Source organism: Schistocerca nitens, chromosome 3, assembly GCF_023898315.1.
Source record: "Schistocerca nitens isolate TAMUIC-IGC-003100 chromosome 3, iqSchNite1.1, whole genome shotgun sequence".
In the NCBI taxonomy this organism is placed as follows: domain Eukaryota; kingdom Metazoa; phylum Arthropoda; class Insecta; order Orthoptera; family Acrididae; genus Schistocerca; species Schistocerca nitens.
This window is the reverse complement of record NC_064616.1, coordinates 768,497,336-768,515,369: the sequence shown is the minus strand read 5'-3', so window position 1 is coordinate 768,515,369 and position 18,034 is coordinate 768,497,336. Positions and strand designations below refer to the sequence as shown.

General features: G+C 42.6%; 1 protein-coding gene across 6 annotated transcripts in view; it reads right to left on the bottom strand.

Moving 5' to 3' along the window:
• Positions 1-18,034, bottom strand: part of LOC126248765 (serine-rich adhesin for platelets-like) — a 286,230-nt gene that overhangs the window by 19,467 nt on the left and 248,729 nt on the right. For 3 of the 6 annotated variants that reach the window (XM_049950128.1, XM_049950127.1, XM_049950126.1), the window contains exon 2: positions 15,305-15,365. The exons of the other annotated variants lie outside the window; for them this stretch is intronic. The gene's annotated coding sequence lies outside the window, so the exon portion shown is untranslated. The remainder of the gene's footprint in view (positions 1-15,304; positions 15,366-18,034) is intronic. 6 annotated transcript variants of the gene reach the window in all.

Here is an 18,034-nt window from a genome sequence, read left to right as displayed (position 1 = left end):
GCTGTAGATGGGACACGCCTTGGCGGAGAAGGAGAGGAACTGGGTTTCTTTGTAGCCTTCTTGGAAGTATGATGTTTAGATGAAGGAGGAACCGATGGTTGTGAAGTTGCGGTACGTAAAAACTCTTCACGAGTATGCTCTTTTTTCGAAGTCTTGGTGTCTGACTTTTGGGCTCGAGATTTAGCAGAACCCGACGAAGGGTGAGCCAGAGAGTGGGCAGGCGAAAGTGGTGAGGTTGAACGGGCGATCTTTGCGCTGGCCAATCTGACGACCGTGGTACTAAAGGTGAGGTCGCAAGTCTGCGTGGCCGCCTCCTTTGTTGGCCGAGGAGAAGCAAGGACAGTGCTGTATTTTCCTGTCTGAGGCACAGTGGGCTGTTGACTGGCGAATAATTTTCGAGCAGCAAAGGTCGACACCTTTTCCTTCACTCTAATTTCCTGGATGAGCTTTTCGTCCTTAAAAACGGGGCAATCTCGAGAGGAAGCAGCGTGGTCACCCATACAGTTGATGCAGCGAGGGGATGGAGGTGGACAAGCACCCTCATGGGCATCCTTGCCACACGTAACACATTTGGCCGGATTGGATCAGGACTGGCTGGTGTGATTGAATCGCTGACACCGATAGCAACGCGTAGGGTTTGGGACGTAAGGGCGAACGGAAATTATCTCATAGCCTGCTTTGATTTTCGATGGGAGTTGAACTTTGTCAAATGTCAAGAAGACAGTGCGGGTTGGAATGATGTTCGTGTCAACCCTTTTCATAACCCTATGAACAGCCGTTACGCCCTGGTCAGACAGGTAGTGCTGAATTTCTTCGTCAGACAATCCATCGAGGGAGCGTCTATAAACGACTCCACGCGAGGAATTTAAAGTATGGTGCGGTTCCACCCGGACAGGGAAGGTGTGTAGTAGTGAACTACGCAGCAATTTTTGTGCCTTGAGGGCACTGACTGTTTCTAACAACAGGGTGCCATTCCGTAATCAGGAACAAGACTTTACAGGACCTGCAATTGCGTCGACACCTTTCTGAATAATGAAAGGGTTGACCGTGGAGAAGTCGTGACCTTCGTCAGACCGAGAAACAACAAGGAACTGTGGCAACGATGGAAGAACTGTCTGTGGCTGAGACTCAGTGAACTTACGCTTGTGAGCAGACATAGTGGAAGGTGAGGAAACCATTGCGGAAGAATCCCCCATGATTACCGGCGTCTCCGATGGCGCGCTCCTCCCTTGTGGGGGCCCTCTCTGAGGGCACTCTCGCCTTAGGTGATTGTTCACACCTCAGGTCACACCTCCCGACAAACGGACGGAGGGACCAATCGGCACTTTCGGAAGGTATCAGCTCGGGTAATCACCCCTCCCTGGGCCTGGCCGTTACCAGGGGGTACGTACGTGTCCTACCTGTCTACCCGGGGCGGGGAATTACGCGTTACCCCGTCACCGACTACGCATGGAAGTGCGTGGGTCGGCCTTCAGACATGCACAGGGAGGAAAAAAGAGAAAGGGAAAGGAAAGAAGAGGGGTCTCAAATGCTGCAGAGGAGAAAAGTGCAATGAGAAGAGGGAAGGAAAAGAGAAGGACAGAGGAAGGACGAAGACTTGCAAGTATAGAAAGCAAGGAATTTGTAACAGTTTCGAGCGTCCGTCTCCGGACGTAGGCACAAACCATACTCCCAGAGGGGGAGAAAGGGAAGGAAAGAGCCAGAGGTGAAGGGGTGGGGGGGGGGCAAAGATGGGGGACAGGGAAGGATGCGGAAAGGGAGGGTATGCAGCCCGGAAAGGAAGGGGGACCACATTAGCTCGGGGTCCCGTGCTCGCTACGCACGTATCCACAAATGAGTTGTGGACCCCCTGGGGGGAAATCTGGACTTATTGAAAGTGTCTGATACTGCCCAACATGATATCTTGCTAGATAAATTAGAAGGTATTGGTATACGAGGGATAGACAAGAAAAGGTTTCAGTCATATCTCCAAAACAGAAGACAGGTAGTAGAAATTACATCAACAAACATTACAAACCAAAGTATTGTGTATGGATCTGATATTCACACTGTAAGACCTATCATTTATTATTTACATAAATGATATCAAGATTTTGATCAATGGCACTCTTAACTCTTTGCTGATGACACAAATGTAGTTGTAACTAGTAAAAAATAGGTATTCCAACATCTACAACCAGAGTTTCGGAATATGTGGAAAACTGGTTGGAAAAGGATGAATTAAATCTTTCAAAAAATTATATTCACTGCAGAAAAACAAAATCACATCATGATCTGGACCTCAAAATAGAAAACAAACAAATTGAGAAGGTAACTGTAACCTAATTTTTAGGTGTCCATGCTGATAAAAATTTAGACTGTTCATGGCATTGCACCAATGCATTCATCATGTAGGCACTCATTCTAAGAACAGAGATATGGGTGTTTATAGTGACATATGTGGTGCAACAGTGATGAAAAGTTTCAGAGTTTTCACAGAAACTCAACTGCAGAGTCATTCCTTTTGTATCCAGTGGATCAGTACAAAAAATTGTTATGTTTTTGTGATAATGGACAGTGCATCCCTATATCCAAGATGTTACAAACCAAGATTTAGGTACTGAACAGTTAGTTACTGCAACACGATTAAACAATATCTAGTGCCTACAAGATGCATTGAAAAGATTAAAGACAAGTACAAACAATAATAACAGAAGTGTGTGTGCCAAACAGCAAAAAGATTATATCACAGAAAATACAATGTTATCAGTTGTGACAGATAATAATTACAATGTATTAGCCGAAGAAGAAGCTGACAGCCAACAAATAAATTCTGCAGATTATAATTTAACTTCCGCTGCACTATACACACTTCTGTGCAGAAAGTCAAGAGAATGTCTTCAAGTAATGAACAAATGAATATAAGAATGAGTTGTGATGATTGGTGACATCCACAACACTAGTAATCTGAAAAAAATAAATAAATATAATACATCATATATGGTTATAATAGAGGGAAACATTCCACATAGGAAAAATGTATCTAAAAACAAAGATGATGTGACTTACCAAATTAAAGTGCTGGCAGGTCGACAGACACACAAACGAACACACAAAATTCAAGCTTTCGCAACAAACTGTTGCCTCATCAGGAAAGAGGGAAGGAGAGGGAAAGACGAAAGGATGTGGGTTTTAAGGGAGAAGGTAAGGAGTCATTCCGATCCCGGGAGCGGAAAGTCTCCCGGGATCGGAATGACTCCTTACCTTCTCCCTTAAAACCCACATCCTTTCGTCTTTCCCTCTCCTTCCCTCTTTCCTGATGAGGCAACAGTTTGTTGCGAAAGCTTGAATTTTGTGTGTATGTTTGTGTGTCTGTCGACCTGCCAGCACTTTCATTTGGTAAGTCACATCATCTTTGTTTTTAGATACATCATATATGGTGGTAGAAACTGAGTGCACCTTTGACTGAAACGACAAAAAACAGAAATTCACTCAGAGAATAATCTAAGAATAATACTTTCATAATCATGGGTGGAAGTAATGATGCATAATGAAAGGAGGGTAGACATGCTACACAGTGCTTAAAACTACACAACTTTATCTTAAATTGCCCAACATCGCAAGTAATACCATGCCTCACAGATATGACCTGCAGGATGACTCAGTCATAAATTTGGAGCTTGCAAAATATACAGATAGTTGGGGGGTGGGGAAATTGCAAGGTCTATCATAATGTAACATTCTTTGAGCTTTCCATTTCAGGAGAACTGTTTATGAAACACAGACAACATAACAACAACACTGGGAAGTCATATATTGGCAAAATTAATGCACTAAGATGACATTGAAATAAATACAGCCCCATTGCTTAACTGGTTGACCAAACATGAAACACCGAACTCAGAAATTGATTGTGTTGAAACTTGTGCAACTACCAAGAAACACAGGAATACAACAGAAGAGACACTTTAGGTGATAAAACAAAAATGATAGATACATATACAGAAAAAAAGGCATCCACAGTGAGATAAAAAAAATTAACCAGAAACATCTGAAGGAAGCTTCTTTTATATGCTTAGGTGAACACTGAGAGCAGTGATGTGTTGGCAGTTAACACTATCCTCATCATTCACTACAATATCCTCTGTACATGGTGGGCTATGCATTTCTGTCAGAAGTAACATGAGACACTGCTGCTTAAAATCCTGGGAAAGGAAAACAAAACTTCAAAATTTCAGCTATGGAAATAACTTCACTAAAAACAATTACAATTTGCCTGTACAGAAGCCCAAATGAGATCATAACTTATATTCTTACAAAAACTAAGACAGTGCAGTCAAAAACCTTACAGCTAATAAGAAAAATCTAATGGTGTGCGATGATTAATTCAATTTCCAGGAAAACTTAAACAAAAAAATGTAAATGTAGAAAATAATTACTTCCAGGCTATAACAATAAATGCAGGGTTTTGTGCCCATAATGGACAGTATAATATTCTCCATACAATACCCAAAACCACAATGCAAACAGAATTAGTCAAAGAAGAATCAATCCTAAGTGAAAAAATATAGATATCTTCAGACAACTGTTAGCAGACAAAACATGGAATGCAGCATATTAGCATGGCAGTACATGTCAACAGTGACAAATCTGTGGAAATGTGTGTGCCGTATCTGACATGAAGTGACAATTCTTTGACTATGCTCTTTGGTTTTCTCCTCTTCTCTGTGTTCTAGCACGATGTTTGACAGCCATCTTTCTGTATTCACTCTATTAAGTGACGAAATAAATGTCATTTTGATTCTAAAAGTGTGTTATTATGGTTCAATGCCACATAAAACCCACAGTGGTGACCCCAACTTCAACATTGTGCGTTCGGGAATTATTTTGCACTTATTTTCATCAGTAACAGACTCCATGTGCCAGCCCAGTCTGTCTTGAGAACAATGGATCTACCTGTATCATTTTGTGCAAGTGCATTGCACCCTAGTAATTGTGCTTGCGTTTTTAGTAGTGTTCCTAATGCACAGTTGGTTGAAAGTGAACAATTTGCTGGCCCCTGTGATGCCAGCAGCCACTTAACTGTTGCCTGCCCAACATGGCCACCATCAAATGCTACTACGCAGCAGGGCCTGCTGCCCGGACAGTGTACACCACTCACCAACATTGTGAACAATAATCATGTGACGGATGTTGTGTTTCATCCTCCAGTTAAGCGCCTTTCAGTTGATTTGATGTGCAGATGCAGTTCGAGAACTGTACTCCGAATGCTCACACGTGTGGGGCCGCACCGGTTGCTGCGACCATTGCTTCGTGGTCACATCAAGATCGCTTTCCAGATGCTCTCATAATGGCACTGGCCATCTCTTCCGTACCAGTTTCCACACAGACCTCGGGCGATGCATCGCCCACCATTACTGCACTCCTGGTGTCGGGGCTCCCTCAACCACCAACATGGATCTTCACCTGCCTGTGCTACATCAACATGTGTTACCAGGCAGATTTCCTAAGCTGCCTGCATTGCAAAAGAACGACCGTAAGGCTTTGTTCACCCTGGTGGGCCATCTACTGGATATCCACGGGATCTTTGCCAACGACGCACATTTCGTCTGCCTGGTGAGCCACCTCCACGACCATCCTGACTTAATCAGTGATCTGCTACTCTTGCCGCCCACTTCGCCCAAGTATGTGATGGCAAAAACTTTGCTTATCGAACACCTTTCTCACCCTCTGGCTGAGGCCATCTACGACAACACCTATGATGAGCACCTCGACAACAACACATCTTAGCAGCTCTGGCGGTGCCTTCATACATTGATTGAGGACCAAGCACTACCCAACACCGTGCTGTGGACTCTGGATGGTCAAACTACTGTCAGAACTACAGCTTCACCTGCTACCGCATGTCGCCGACCCTCTCGAGGTCCACCTATGCATGGTCAATCGGGCCTACACAATCATTTCGTCAATGTCCTCATGGTAATCAGGTCCTTGTTGTGTCAAAATGGCGTATCTCTACCTCTTCTCGTTGCGAGAATAAGCTGCTGCGTATCTCCAAGTTGTGAGCTTAATTTAGAGACAGATAAACGTATTGGCTCTTACGTTCTTCTGTCTCGAGTCAGTGTGTCTCTATTTTCATATCAGCAAAACGTATGGGCACTTACGTTCTTCTGACTGCTTACTTCAAGAAGTAAATTTGGAAATACGTTTTTATTCAGCAGATACGATTATCTGCTTGTTTTGTATAATACAATTTTGCTGCATTTGTGCACTATTTTCCTGTGTGCTGAAAGTGTATTATATGTTGTCTAGCAGATAATAACGAAGCTTGCAACGCCAAGTAGAAACTTAAGGTTTCAAGCCGTTTTATTTCCCTTTCAAGAATCAATAAGCGCAGAAACGCTAAATAATGAGTGCCCTTTGTAAGCATTGTCAACGGAGTCACGTTGCTGTCATTGTCTTGTCAAATTTTATTTAGTTTCGTGTCGTATTCACTGTGAAGAGGTTGTAGTTAGTGTGCGCTCTCTGTTAGATAAAAAATGACTTCATGAGAAAGCAGAATCGTTGAGCTAATAATGCAAAATTACCGCAGTGAAAGTAATTCTACATCCGATTAAGGTAAGATGAATTACTATTAATTTTATCTATGAGAACCATCCATGGAGATACAGATTGTTAGTTTGATTGACTTGATTCCCATTCACTGTTTGTATACCGCATAGCAGAAATTACAGAAGCAGAAGAAAAGAATGGTGAAACCTCGTCTGCAATACAAAACTGTTCCAAAGTGAAACAACTGCAAGAGTTAACTGAAGAAGATTGCAATGATTTCGAAGTGCTTAGTTCAGGTTCATCAGATGATTACATACCCGAAAACAGTATGGATTCTTCATCATCATCATAATCATCATAGTCATCATCATCATCGTCGTCACCATCACCAAGGCCAAAGAAAAGGAGAGCTGCAGTTCAGCAGAAACTACAACTACCTTTATAAAACCTCGATAAGCAAAATGATAATCCATGGGTCTTGTTTAACATTTCAAATACTAATTTCTTAGTCACAAATTATTTGACAAACAAAATACATATACTGGGACTATCATTTGAATATGGTTGTGTGTACACAGTTTCTTAGCGGTCCTTAATTACATTCTGATTTATTTCTTCTCCTAACTGCGCTGTTACTAAAATAATAACATGTACATTTCAATAGAGCTAGGGCCACATTTGTTGCCTTTGGGTGAAGTGGTACATTTTGTCGTAATTATCACATGTCATAATTTTTAAAATACAATGGGACTGTAAGATTCATAGTTGATTACTGTGGTACATTATGCTAGATAAGGCACTAATGTCAGTAATATGATTTTCTCCTTTCCAGGCAATGTCACAAAGGAGATACAATACGGAAATCCACGTTCACTGACAAATCAGCTATTCAGTCCTGATTCTTCAATTTGTGTGGGCAACGGTTTTGTGATGTTAATGAGCATGCAACAGGAAGAAGTTAATCCAGTGACTGTCGAGTCTAATGATCAAGAACATGGGCAATCTGACAGAGGAAATTAAGTTGCTAAGGAAAATAAAACGAGAAAAAACAGTAAGAACACTGACAAGTGGAAAAAGAACATAAGAAAAATGAATAGGCAGTCAGGAAAGGTGTACAAATCAACTGCTGATAAAGAAGTACCAGCCAGAACATTTAAGTACAAGGATTGTTCCAAATGCCCGACAAAGTGTAAGGGAGACATAAGGGAGACATAAGGGAGACATAAGGGAGACATAAGGGAGACATAAGGGAGACATAAGGGAGACATAAGGGAGACATAAGGGAGACATAAGGGAGACATAAGGGAGACATAAGGGAGACATAAGGGAGACATAAGGGAGACATAAGGGAGACATAAGGGAGACATAAGGGAGACATAAGGGAGACATAAGGGAGACATATACAGAAGAAAAGGGACAGTAGCAACATGATTCTGTGTGCTGACAAGAGGGGTCATTATTGTCCAGGTATAAGGAGATCTGACAAGGCAAGGGAGAGAATAAGGAACCATATAAAATAATTTCCTACCATTCCATCGCATTACTGTCGACAGAGCACTGTGCAACAGTTCTTACCAGGAGATTTGAATATACAAATAATGCACGAACTATATAAGAAATGTTGTGAAGAGGAACAGGTTATTGCTGAAAAATATTGGCTTCACAGAGAAATATTTAATACAGAGTTTAACTTAGGCTTCCATGTAGCAAGAAAAGATGTATGTGACCACTGCTATCGCTTTCAAAATCTCTCTGAAGAAAATCAAGAGGCAGAGAAAGACCAGCACTCAGAACACCTAAAGAGAAAGGAGGCTGCTACGATACTAAAAAATGAATTGAAGGAGCAGGCCAAAGCAGGAGAATGTCATTTACTGGAGTTTGACCAAGAAGCTGTGAGATACTGTCCACACATAGCAGCTAAAACCATTTTTTACAAAAGAAGACTGGCAGTATACAACCTCACAGTATACAATACTGTTACCAGAAAAGCTAGAAATTACATGTGGCATGAAGGTGTGACTAAACGCGGCTCAATTGTAGTAGCATCATGTGTATTTCAAGAACTCCAGAAGATTGCAGATAGCCATCCAGTTGTTTTGTTCTCCAACACTTGTGGTGGACAGAACCGAAATGTCAACATGAGTACCATGTTCCTTCATGCTGTCCAAACATTGAACATCCCGGTGATACAGCAGTGCTTCTTTGAGTCCGGCCACTCTTTAATGGAGTGTGATTCTGTCCATGCCCATATAGAGGGGGCTGCAAAAAATGTTGTTATTTATGACCCTTCGGGGTGGTATACTGTTGTTCAAACTGCTACAAAACAAAGACGGTATGAAGTCATTTAAATGGACCAGAAGGACTTTTTGGATTTTGGTGCTGTGCAGAAGGAAAAGTTTAAGAATACTGAAATTGACAGTGAAGGAAATCAAGTACAATGGCTTAAAGTGACGCAACTTCAACATCGCAAAAGTGATGTTAATCACAACTTTTTCAAGCATTTCCATAATCAACAATTCAGAAGTTTGCCAGTTTCCGGAATATCCCGAAATTCCGATACAATCTTCCAGTTGGAACTGAAATACCATGGAGCACTGAAACTTCAGAAAGAGAAGGTAAAAGACCTCCTGGATCTATGCCGCAGTGGCATTAACAGGGAACAGTACCACACATTTTACAAGAATCTTCAAGAAGAAATAGCTGGAGATCCATACTGTGGTGGCAACAGTTGTGATGAAGTTAGCTAGAAAGTTATGCTGGCCAGAGTGGCCGAGCAGTTCTAGGCGCTACACTCTGGAACCGCGCGACCTCTACGGCTGCAGGTTCGAATCCTGCCTTGGGCATGGATGTGTGTGATGTCTATAGGTTAGTTAGGTTTAAGTAGTTTTAAGTTCTATGGGACTGATGACCTCAGAAGTTAAGTCCTATAGTGCTCAGAGCCATTTGAACCATTTGATGTAGGTACAAATTCCGCTCATATGTTTATACTTTTACTCTACCCTATCTGTTTTTAATAGTAAATTACCTTTGTAAGTTATATTTTGGCAAACCAAACGCGTATCCCCAAAGTGTAAAACTTCTATGTAGATTTATTCACTTAGGATCAGAAAGACGTATCTCCTTAGCACCATATTAAAAATTAATAGTGGTAGTCCAGTAAGAACCATTTTATAAATATATTATCATCTGACAGATTTTTAAGTGTATTTATGTGTAGGGTAGAAATTTTTCAATAAACTTTGTATTAGTCACTGAAAAACGAAATGTACTTCTTAAAATATCCTTTTTCTTTTTTTTTTTTTTTTTTTTTTTAACTCCTGTAATGTAGCTAAAATGGAGTTACGTTCCTCACGATTTCTCACCGACACCGCCGGTCTCTGATGACATTGCCTTCGCCTTCAGTTGACACCCTTGCTTCCATGCGCCGCCGCTAGAGGCCAGCGCGCGCACCTCAGCAGCACAGCGACCTGCCCGGAGCTGCCTCCTGGCAGCCTACAGGAGGTACTACCTGTGCCCTCTTGACAGTAGTCGACCTTGCCTGAGCAGCAGCCCAAGCATTCTCGAGCTACGACGCAGTCAGCTGCTTCCCCTGCCCACCCGCAATGCCTTGCCTCCAAGCTTACCCATTTTGCTGGTACCATGCAACCTATGGGGACATTGCTTGTAACTGCCGCAAGCCTTGTGCATACCCGAACGACTTCAGCGGACACATTTAGGCGCCACGTCCCACCGTGATCAACAACGGCACCTACCTTCCGACACCACATCACTTGCACCAACGGCGCGACGCCTCTATGTCACAGACTTCTTGTCAGGCACACCCTTTCTCATCAACACCGGCGCTGATGTCAGCATTATCCCAGCCAAGCAAGGGGGTAACACGCTTTCTCCTGCTAACCTCGCACGGCTTGCCACAAATCACTCTCATATCGCAGTCCTCGGCTCCATCAAGATTTCGCTTTGTCTGTCTCTGGACATGACATATCCTAGGACCCTCCACGTCATCAACATAGATGAACCTGTGATCAGGTTGGACTTTCTACACCAATACGAGCTTTCGCCGGACCTACAGGCTGCTACGTTCCACCACGCTTCTGGTTCTACTGTTCTGTGCTTGAACAAGTGAAGCACATCTTTACTCTCTGGTTCCTTGGCCACACTTTCCACATGTGCATCTCGGCTCGAAGATATTATGGCTCGCCTATCTGATTAATCAGACATCCGCAAGCAGATAACCGGACTACGCACTCATAATGCGGAATTACGATCCTGCATTGCTACCGCCTCTGCTGAATTGGCTTATGCACGGATTACCTTAGGCTGCCTCTCTGCAGAGCCGCTCCTGTCAATGCAGCCTCTCTCTCCTACTGTGTCTTCGCTCTGCTTTGCTCCTGTGATGAGCTGCACCTTTCCTGCTCCTGGTTCCGTGCGGATGCAATTTGACCTGCAGGACACTCCCGCACCCGCTTTGCGAGATCCTTCGCATCGCATGGCTGTCACACCATGCCCATTGTCGCCGTCTCTCGCCAAGGCCCTGTCCATGTCACTACGGCCCGGCTCAGATGCTCATGTTCCTGCTTCACGGTATCACTCTCTTTCCGTGGCTACAGCGCTGCGTGCTCAGCCGTCGCCTACTGCCAATGCCTTGTACATGCCATCCTAGCACATCAAGGTCAGTCAACCACTGCCGCTCCTGCCCCCCCCCCCCCATCTCACCCCACCACACATGACTCCCTTTGCATGTCTCTGCAATCAGCAACGGAACCTGCCACCTAATCCACATCACGGATACGTCACAAAACTCAATGTCTTCACACTTCGAAATTGTTGCGAGCAAAAGAGAGAGTTCAGGATTTACTGGCTTTGAATGTGCTCTGACCATTGGACAGCAACTGGTCCTTTCCCCTCCACCTGGTGCCTAAGAAAGATGGTTCGCTACGCATGTGCAGCAACTACAGGTACCTTAATGCTAGGACTATTATAGACAACTATCCAATTCCTCATATCCAGGATTTCACGCAGTTACTGCATGGATTGAAGTTCTTTTCTGTCTTGGACTGTTCAAAGGCGTATCACCAAATTCCAATGCACCCGTTGGACATTCCAAAAACAGCGATCATTATGCCTTTCGGACTTTTCAAATTCTGCTTCATGCCCTATGGTTTAAAAAATGCTGCACAGACATGGCAATGCTTCATTTATTCGATTTTGCTACCACTTCCTTTCGCTTTTTCCTATTAGGACGACATACTTATCTTTTGTTCATCTGTGGAGGAACACCAATTTCACCTTGACGCAGTTCGTGCAGATCTTGTGGCCAACGGTGTGGTTATCAATCATGACAAATTATAGCTCTGTTCCACATCTGTTACTTTCCTTGGACATATGGCTTCAGCCGAGTGCCTCCGCCCTACCGACTTGCAAATTGCAAACATCCTAGCTCTACCTCTCCGAGGATTATGCACAACTAAGCCGTTTCCTATGGATGGTGAACTTTTATCGGCGACGCATACCTTGGGCTGCCTCCATCCAGTCGGCTCTAACCAACGCCCTCTCCAGTAAAAATACAACCGGAAAGCGTAAACTAGACTGGACTAGGCCGATGCTGGATGCTTTCAACAATTTAAAATTGGCCATGACGTAGGTTATCACTCTTGCTCACCCTTACCCCCGAGGTGCAGATTTCTATCACTACTGACACTAGCGATTGGCAGTAGGCGCTGTCCTTGAACAGCACACTGCAGACGCAATGCAGCCACTCCCTTTCTTCTCAAAAAAGCTTACAAGGAGTCAGTGTAAATGGTCGGCCTTTGACCGTGAGCTGCTCGTAGGTGGTTTATGAGGCAGTCAAACATTTCATAAGCAATGTCTAAGGACGCGCTTTCACCATCTACTAGGACCCTAAACCTCTTGTTGATGCGATCCGCAACCCAACAAAAGATCTCCCATCGTACCGCTTCCGGCACATGGACTTCATTTGCCAACATCCTTCGGACACTTGTTACATCCGCAGTGCGGAAAACATAGTTGCCAACTACCTCTACCACATTTCGATGATCTCCGCCCCATTGAACTTAGACGAACTGGCGTGGCTTCAGGCTGAAGATGCGGACACAACGTCTGCTCTCAGATGACGGATCTTCACTTGTCATCAAACCTATTGTCCTGCACGGGTCGTCAACTCTTATCATCTTTGACATTTCTACTGGTTCACCCTGCCCCTTGTTGCCTTCCCCCCTTCGGCATGGGATTTGTGGCGTGTTACATAATCTTGCCCACCCTGGAACACGGGCAATGACACAACTCTTAACCAAATGTTTGTCTGGCTGGGTGTGCGGAACGATTGCCGCACGTGGTCACGCACTTGCATTCTTTGTCAACAGAGCAAGGTGAGCAGACATGCTCAACTGCCTTTAGGGCAGTTTGACGTCCCCAGGGCCGCCTGCGCCACATGCACAATGACGTGATTGGTCCTCTTCCCCCGTCCGAGGGATACAAATACATAATTGTCATGACTGACTACATCACCCATTGGCGGTACCCCTGGTGGACACTGCAGCTGAGACAATTGCTCGCGCATTCATTTAGGCATGGGTGGCTAGATTTGGTTGCCCCCGTCACTTACCACGGATCAGGGCAACCAATTTGAGTCGTTGCTTTTCACTCACCTGTGTGAGTTGTGCGAGGTCGCGAAATTTCACATGACTGTATATCATCTGCAGGCCAATGGACTAGTGGAGCAATGGCACAGAGTGCTAAAAGCTGTACTCATGTTCCACAGTGGGCTTTGGTCTGAGGCTCTGCAGTGGGTATTGCTGGGAATCCGCTCCGCACACAAGGACCTCAATGCTTCATTGGAAGAGGTCTTGTATGGTGAATCGCTCATGCTGCCTGCCAAATTCATTGAAAACACTTCTCCGACAGATGCTACTGACCTGCTGGCCCTTGTAGAACGAGGGCATGCTGAAGTGGCCTGCCTTTCCCCGTCTCTAACTCGCACTCACACCACGCCACAGGTGTTAGTTCATAAGGACCATAAATCATGCAATTTCGTCATGCTACGAGATGACACTGTTCATGCAGCTCTGCAACCTCCGTACTCCGACCCACACTGCGTATTATGCCGCGGGGGTCAATAAATTTGTGATTCTGCTCAATGGCCACCCGAGTACAGTTTCAGTACAACGTTTAAGGCTTGCGTGGTCCCTACCGGAGCCACTTCTCGCTGCTCCCTGCCGACCTGCCTCAGCTGACACCTTGCCCACCATTGCTGTCGCCACACCCCCTTTGACTTGCCACCACATGCTCAGCTATCCGACGCACAGGACCCTACGACGACACGCCGAGCCTCACACTTCGCGTGCCCGACACTGCCTCACCCCCCACGCTGGCATGAAGATTTTTTGTGGACGTGTGCTAGCTCCGCCCCGCCGTGCTCCGCACTGTCGGGGGGGGGGGGGGGAGAGGGGGAGAAGGGGGGGGGGGCAGGCTCTGTGGCATCTCTGATGTGAAGCGACTGTTCTTTGACTATGCTCTTTGGTTTTCTCTTCTTGTCTTTGTGTTTTAGCGCAACATTTGACAGCCATTTTTCTGTATTCACTCTATTAAGTGATGAAATAAATGTCGTTTCGATTCTAAAAGCATGATGATATGGTTCAATGCCACGTAAAACCCACATATGTACTAACTATTATGAAACTGCATTCCCACTGAAGGAACACGGGCTATGGTCTTATAATAAAAAGAAGTCTTTGATACCAGCTGCAATTAATATTTCAAGGAAAAAAAGAAAAACCTATATTGTATTAAGGACACTGTGGGTGTGTGATGAATTTCATGCTTACCGCAGAAAATACAAGCAATATTTTAATAGTTGTTACAGAAGCAAAAAATGAAGGAAAATGACCTTTACATGCCACAAGACAAAAGCTACATCAAAAATTGTGAAACAGCAGACAAGTAATGTCACTACCAGAAATTCGAATATCAAGCTATGTCAAGATGAAGAAAAAATAACTGATACAAAGAATATTGCAAATATCCTCACCAACTATTAACAAATATATGTACTGAACTAATCAGTAAGATTAACCCAAGTAACCAAAATGTTATGGCACCATCATTCAAGATCAACAATCCTGCTACCTCATTGCATCTGTACCAAATGAATAAAAGAAATTTTTACTGTCATAAAAACCTTAAAAATGAAATAGGCATCTGGAGTATATGGTATACCTGATAAAATAATAAAAAGATGTAGTGGAATCACTGTAAAACCACTGACGTTTGTGCAATAGTTTACTGATGTCAAGGACTTTTCTTCCTATCAAAAAATTGCAAAATTGAAAATAATATTTTAAAAAAGGAAAAACAGAAAAAGATGCCAATTACAGGGCAATTGCCCGATTGTCCTGCTTCTCAAAAATTTTTGAGTAGGTCTTCCACAACAGACTGACATCCTTTATGCAAAGATACCAAATTATGTCCATTGCACAACACAGGTTTAATGTGAACTGCCAACCAACACTGCTACCTATGAATTTCTGAGTGAAATTTACTTGAAAGTGGACAATGGTGAATATATTATTGGAGGATGCCTTGGCTTGTTAGCATTCAGTATTACAGATCATGAGGCACTACTACAGAAATTAAATGAACTAGGCATAAGAGGCACACGTGCTGTTAGGTCATGTCATACCATTGCAGACACAAACAAATAGTGTAAATACAACACACTGCATGCAACAAAATTACAGACCAACACTCAGCTTACCAAGAGATGAAATATGTTCTTCCCAAGCATCAGTCTGATGTTCCTCCTATATGTAAGTGACCTACAAACAAACAGAAATTTCAAAATATTTATCAGTTCGCTGATAACAGAAGCTTCCTCATCAGTGAAAAAACAGGAAACTTAATACAAGAAAACATAAAAAAGGCTATGGTCAGCATAGCAAAATGATTCACACACAACAAGCTAGTGAGAAATGAATAAAAAAAACTGTACTGTATGAATAATGATCTGCGTTAGTTTTGAAATTGACAACATACGTTTTTTATAGTAATTACACTATTTGCTATTCAGAAACAGTGCATGGGTGAAATATTTAGCTGTTGAAATAGTTGTTTGGAGAGTGTTAGCCTTGAACTGTTGGTAATTATCCTCGTTTTTGTTTAGTGAGGATGGTTTCCAGATTTGTATTATTAGACCAGGAGAGGTCATAGGTAATAGCAAAATGAATGTAAGCAAAGTAGACAATTCTGCTACATTATCTGTTACATACAGTACTAATTTCACACAACACAAAGGAAGCAGAGCTTAACATGTCAGTAAGATAGAGGATGTTTGATTCATTTACTTTTCAATGTGGTCTTGTGGGTACATAGAATTTATAGTAAGATGATGGAAATCATTTAAGACAATAATGCTTATGTCACTATAATACATCAATCATTACTTACAGCTACAACAGATTTTTGGTAGATTATCGTTAGTACTGCTTCAGTTGTTACAATGCTACTATGGTTTCCATGTGTAATATTTGTACATTACTATTGGTACTGCCACATTATTATTTATCAAAAAAACTCTTTCTGGCTACAAAAGAAGTGGTCAATTATATACACCTTTACTGCAGCTTTGAATCCTGAAATGCTGTTAACTGATTGTATGTCATTTGGTAATTTTCTTAATATCTTTTTGTTCAAGTTGCAGAACTCCATTTTGGCATAAGTTAGTTTCCGTTCTGTGTATATGGAGATGCATTTTTTTGCCTTAGATGAGGGTGTGTACAGCTTAATTTTTGGGTATGGGTGCAGGATTTTCAATTGCATACTGCTTTACAAATACTACTGTTTCGGGCATCGTCTATCATCAGATGACCTGCACAGTGCAACATCTGTACAATCCTTTGGCAAAAAAGTCTTTCAACTTACAACACGAAGTTATTGTATTCACATTAAGAACAGAAATACTGCCATGACCTTAACAGTTGACTGTGTTTATGTTATATCAAGGCATCATACTCATGTCAGATTGTGGAGGTCATCTGATGATGGGTGACACCCGAAACACATTCCAAAAAATAAAGAAGTTCCATTAACATCTAGTAACTACTACTTTAGACCTATAGGCTTTTTTAGAATCAAAATAAATGTCATTAAAAATGGCCACACACCTCATGCACAACTTTCAGTCATACTTGGGGGAAAAAACAGAAAAAGAAAGAATGAAAGACTTGGAAGAATCATGCAAGGTATACCATACACAGAAAATCTTGCAAATCAATTTGCAAAGAACCGCAAATCATTCTACTTCCATGCCAACAGATATATACAAGGTGTTCAGAGATTCCTGTTACAAACTTCTTGAATTTGTATAGGAAGATAGTGGACAACAACTGAACAGGAACCCATGCCTGGAAATGTAATGTTTCTATGCCATAACCATTTGAAAATGTGTTGGTAGTGCAACCACTTTTACAAATAATTTATTAAGCATGACCCAGTACATGACTTGTTTTACATTTCAACTCATTAATAGCCAAAGAAAATCCTCATGCACTCGGTGGGTTCCCTTCAATGTGATGCAGTATGGCCTCTTCCAATTCTGGTGTGCAGTGCCTTGGAGTATCAGACACACGCCTGCTGATGGTAAAGCTACCCATTCTCGAAGCTACTGCACAACTGTGGCAATGAGGGTATGCAATGGAGTTGGATCTTGTGCAGAACGATCTTGATAAAAGCAACAAGCAGCTTTTCCATTACTGTGAGCTTTGCCATTCAGAAGGATCATGTCAGTGTATTCTGCAAATGTGTGCTCATGTTGATTAACCCTCACAGACACATGACAGGCTTGAACCAGGTGAGAGGTAGGATAGACATCACAAATGACATCTGCTGATCTGACATAACCACCCTAAATCCTGCCTACCCTGGAGCATACCTACTTAGCAAACATGTTTTCACACACCTGTAGCACAGAAACAGTATGTTTCTATACAAAATATTATCTGCTCACTCACCTCTACAAGCTCTAGAGGTTTGTAACTGGAAATTCCTAACACCCTGTGTATCCATAGTATTCATATAGCAGTATGTTATTGAAAATCCCACAATGTTCCTCAAAAATGAAGATGTACATACCGATAATACAGGGCAAAAAAAAAGACTGATCACCATATGCATGAAACAAAACCTAAGCTCTCCCAAAACGCAGTCCTGCATCTTGGAAAAAAAGATATTTAGAAAATTACCAAATAACATACAGTCAGCAAGCAGCACTGCAGGATTTAAAGCTACAGTAAAGGCATAGCTAACTGACCACTTGTGTAGCTTGAATAAGTTTTTTTGATAATGATTTAACAATACCGTCAATAATGTACCAATATTATGCACTGAAACCATAGCAGCAGTGGAAGGACTGAACCAATACTAAAAATAATGTACCAATACTAACAATAATGTACCAATAATCTGTACTATAAACTGGTGTAATAAATGA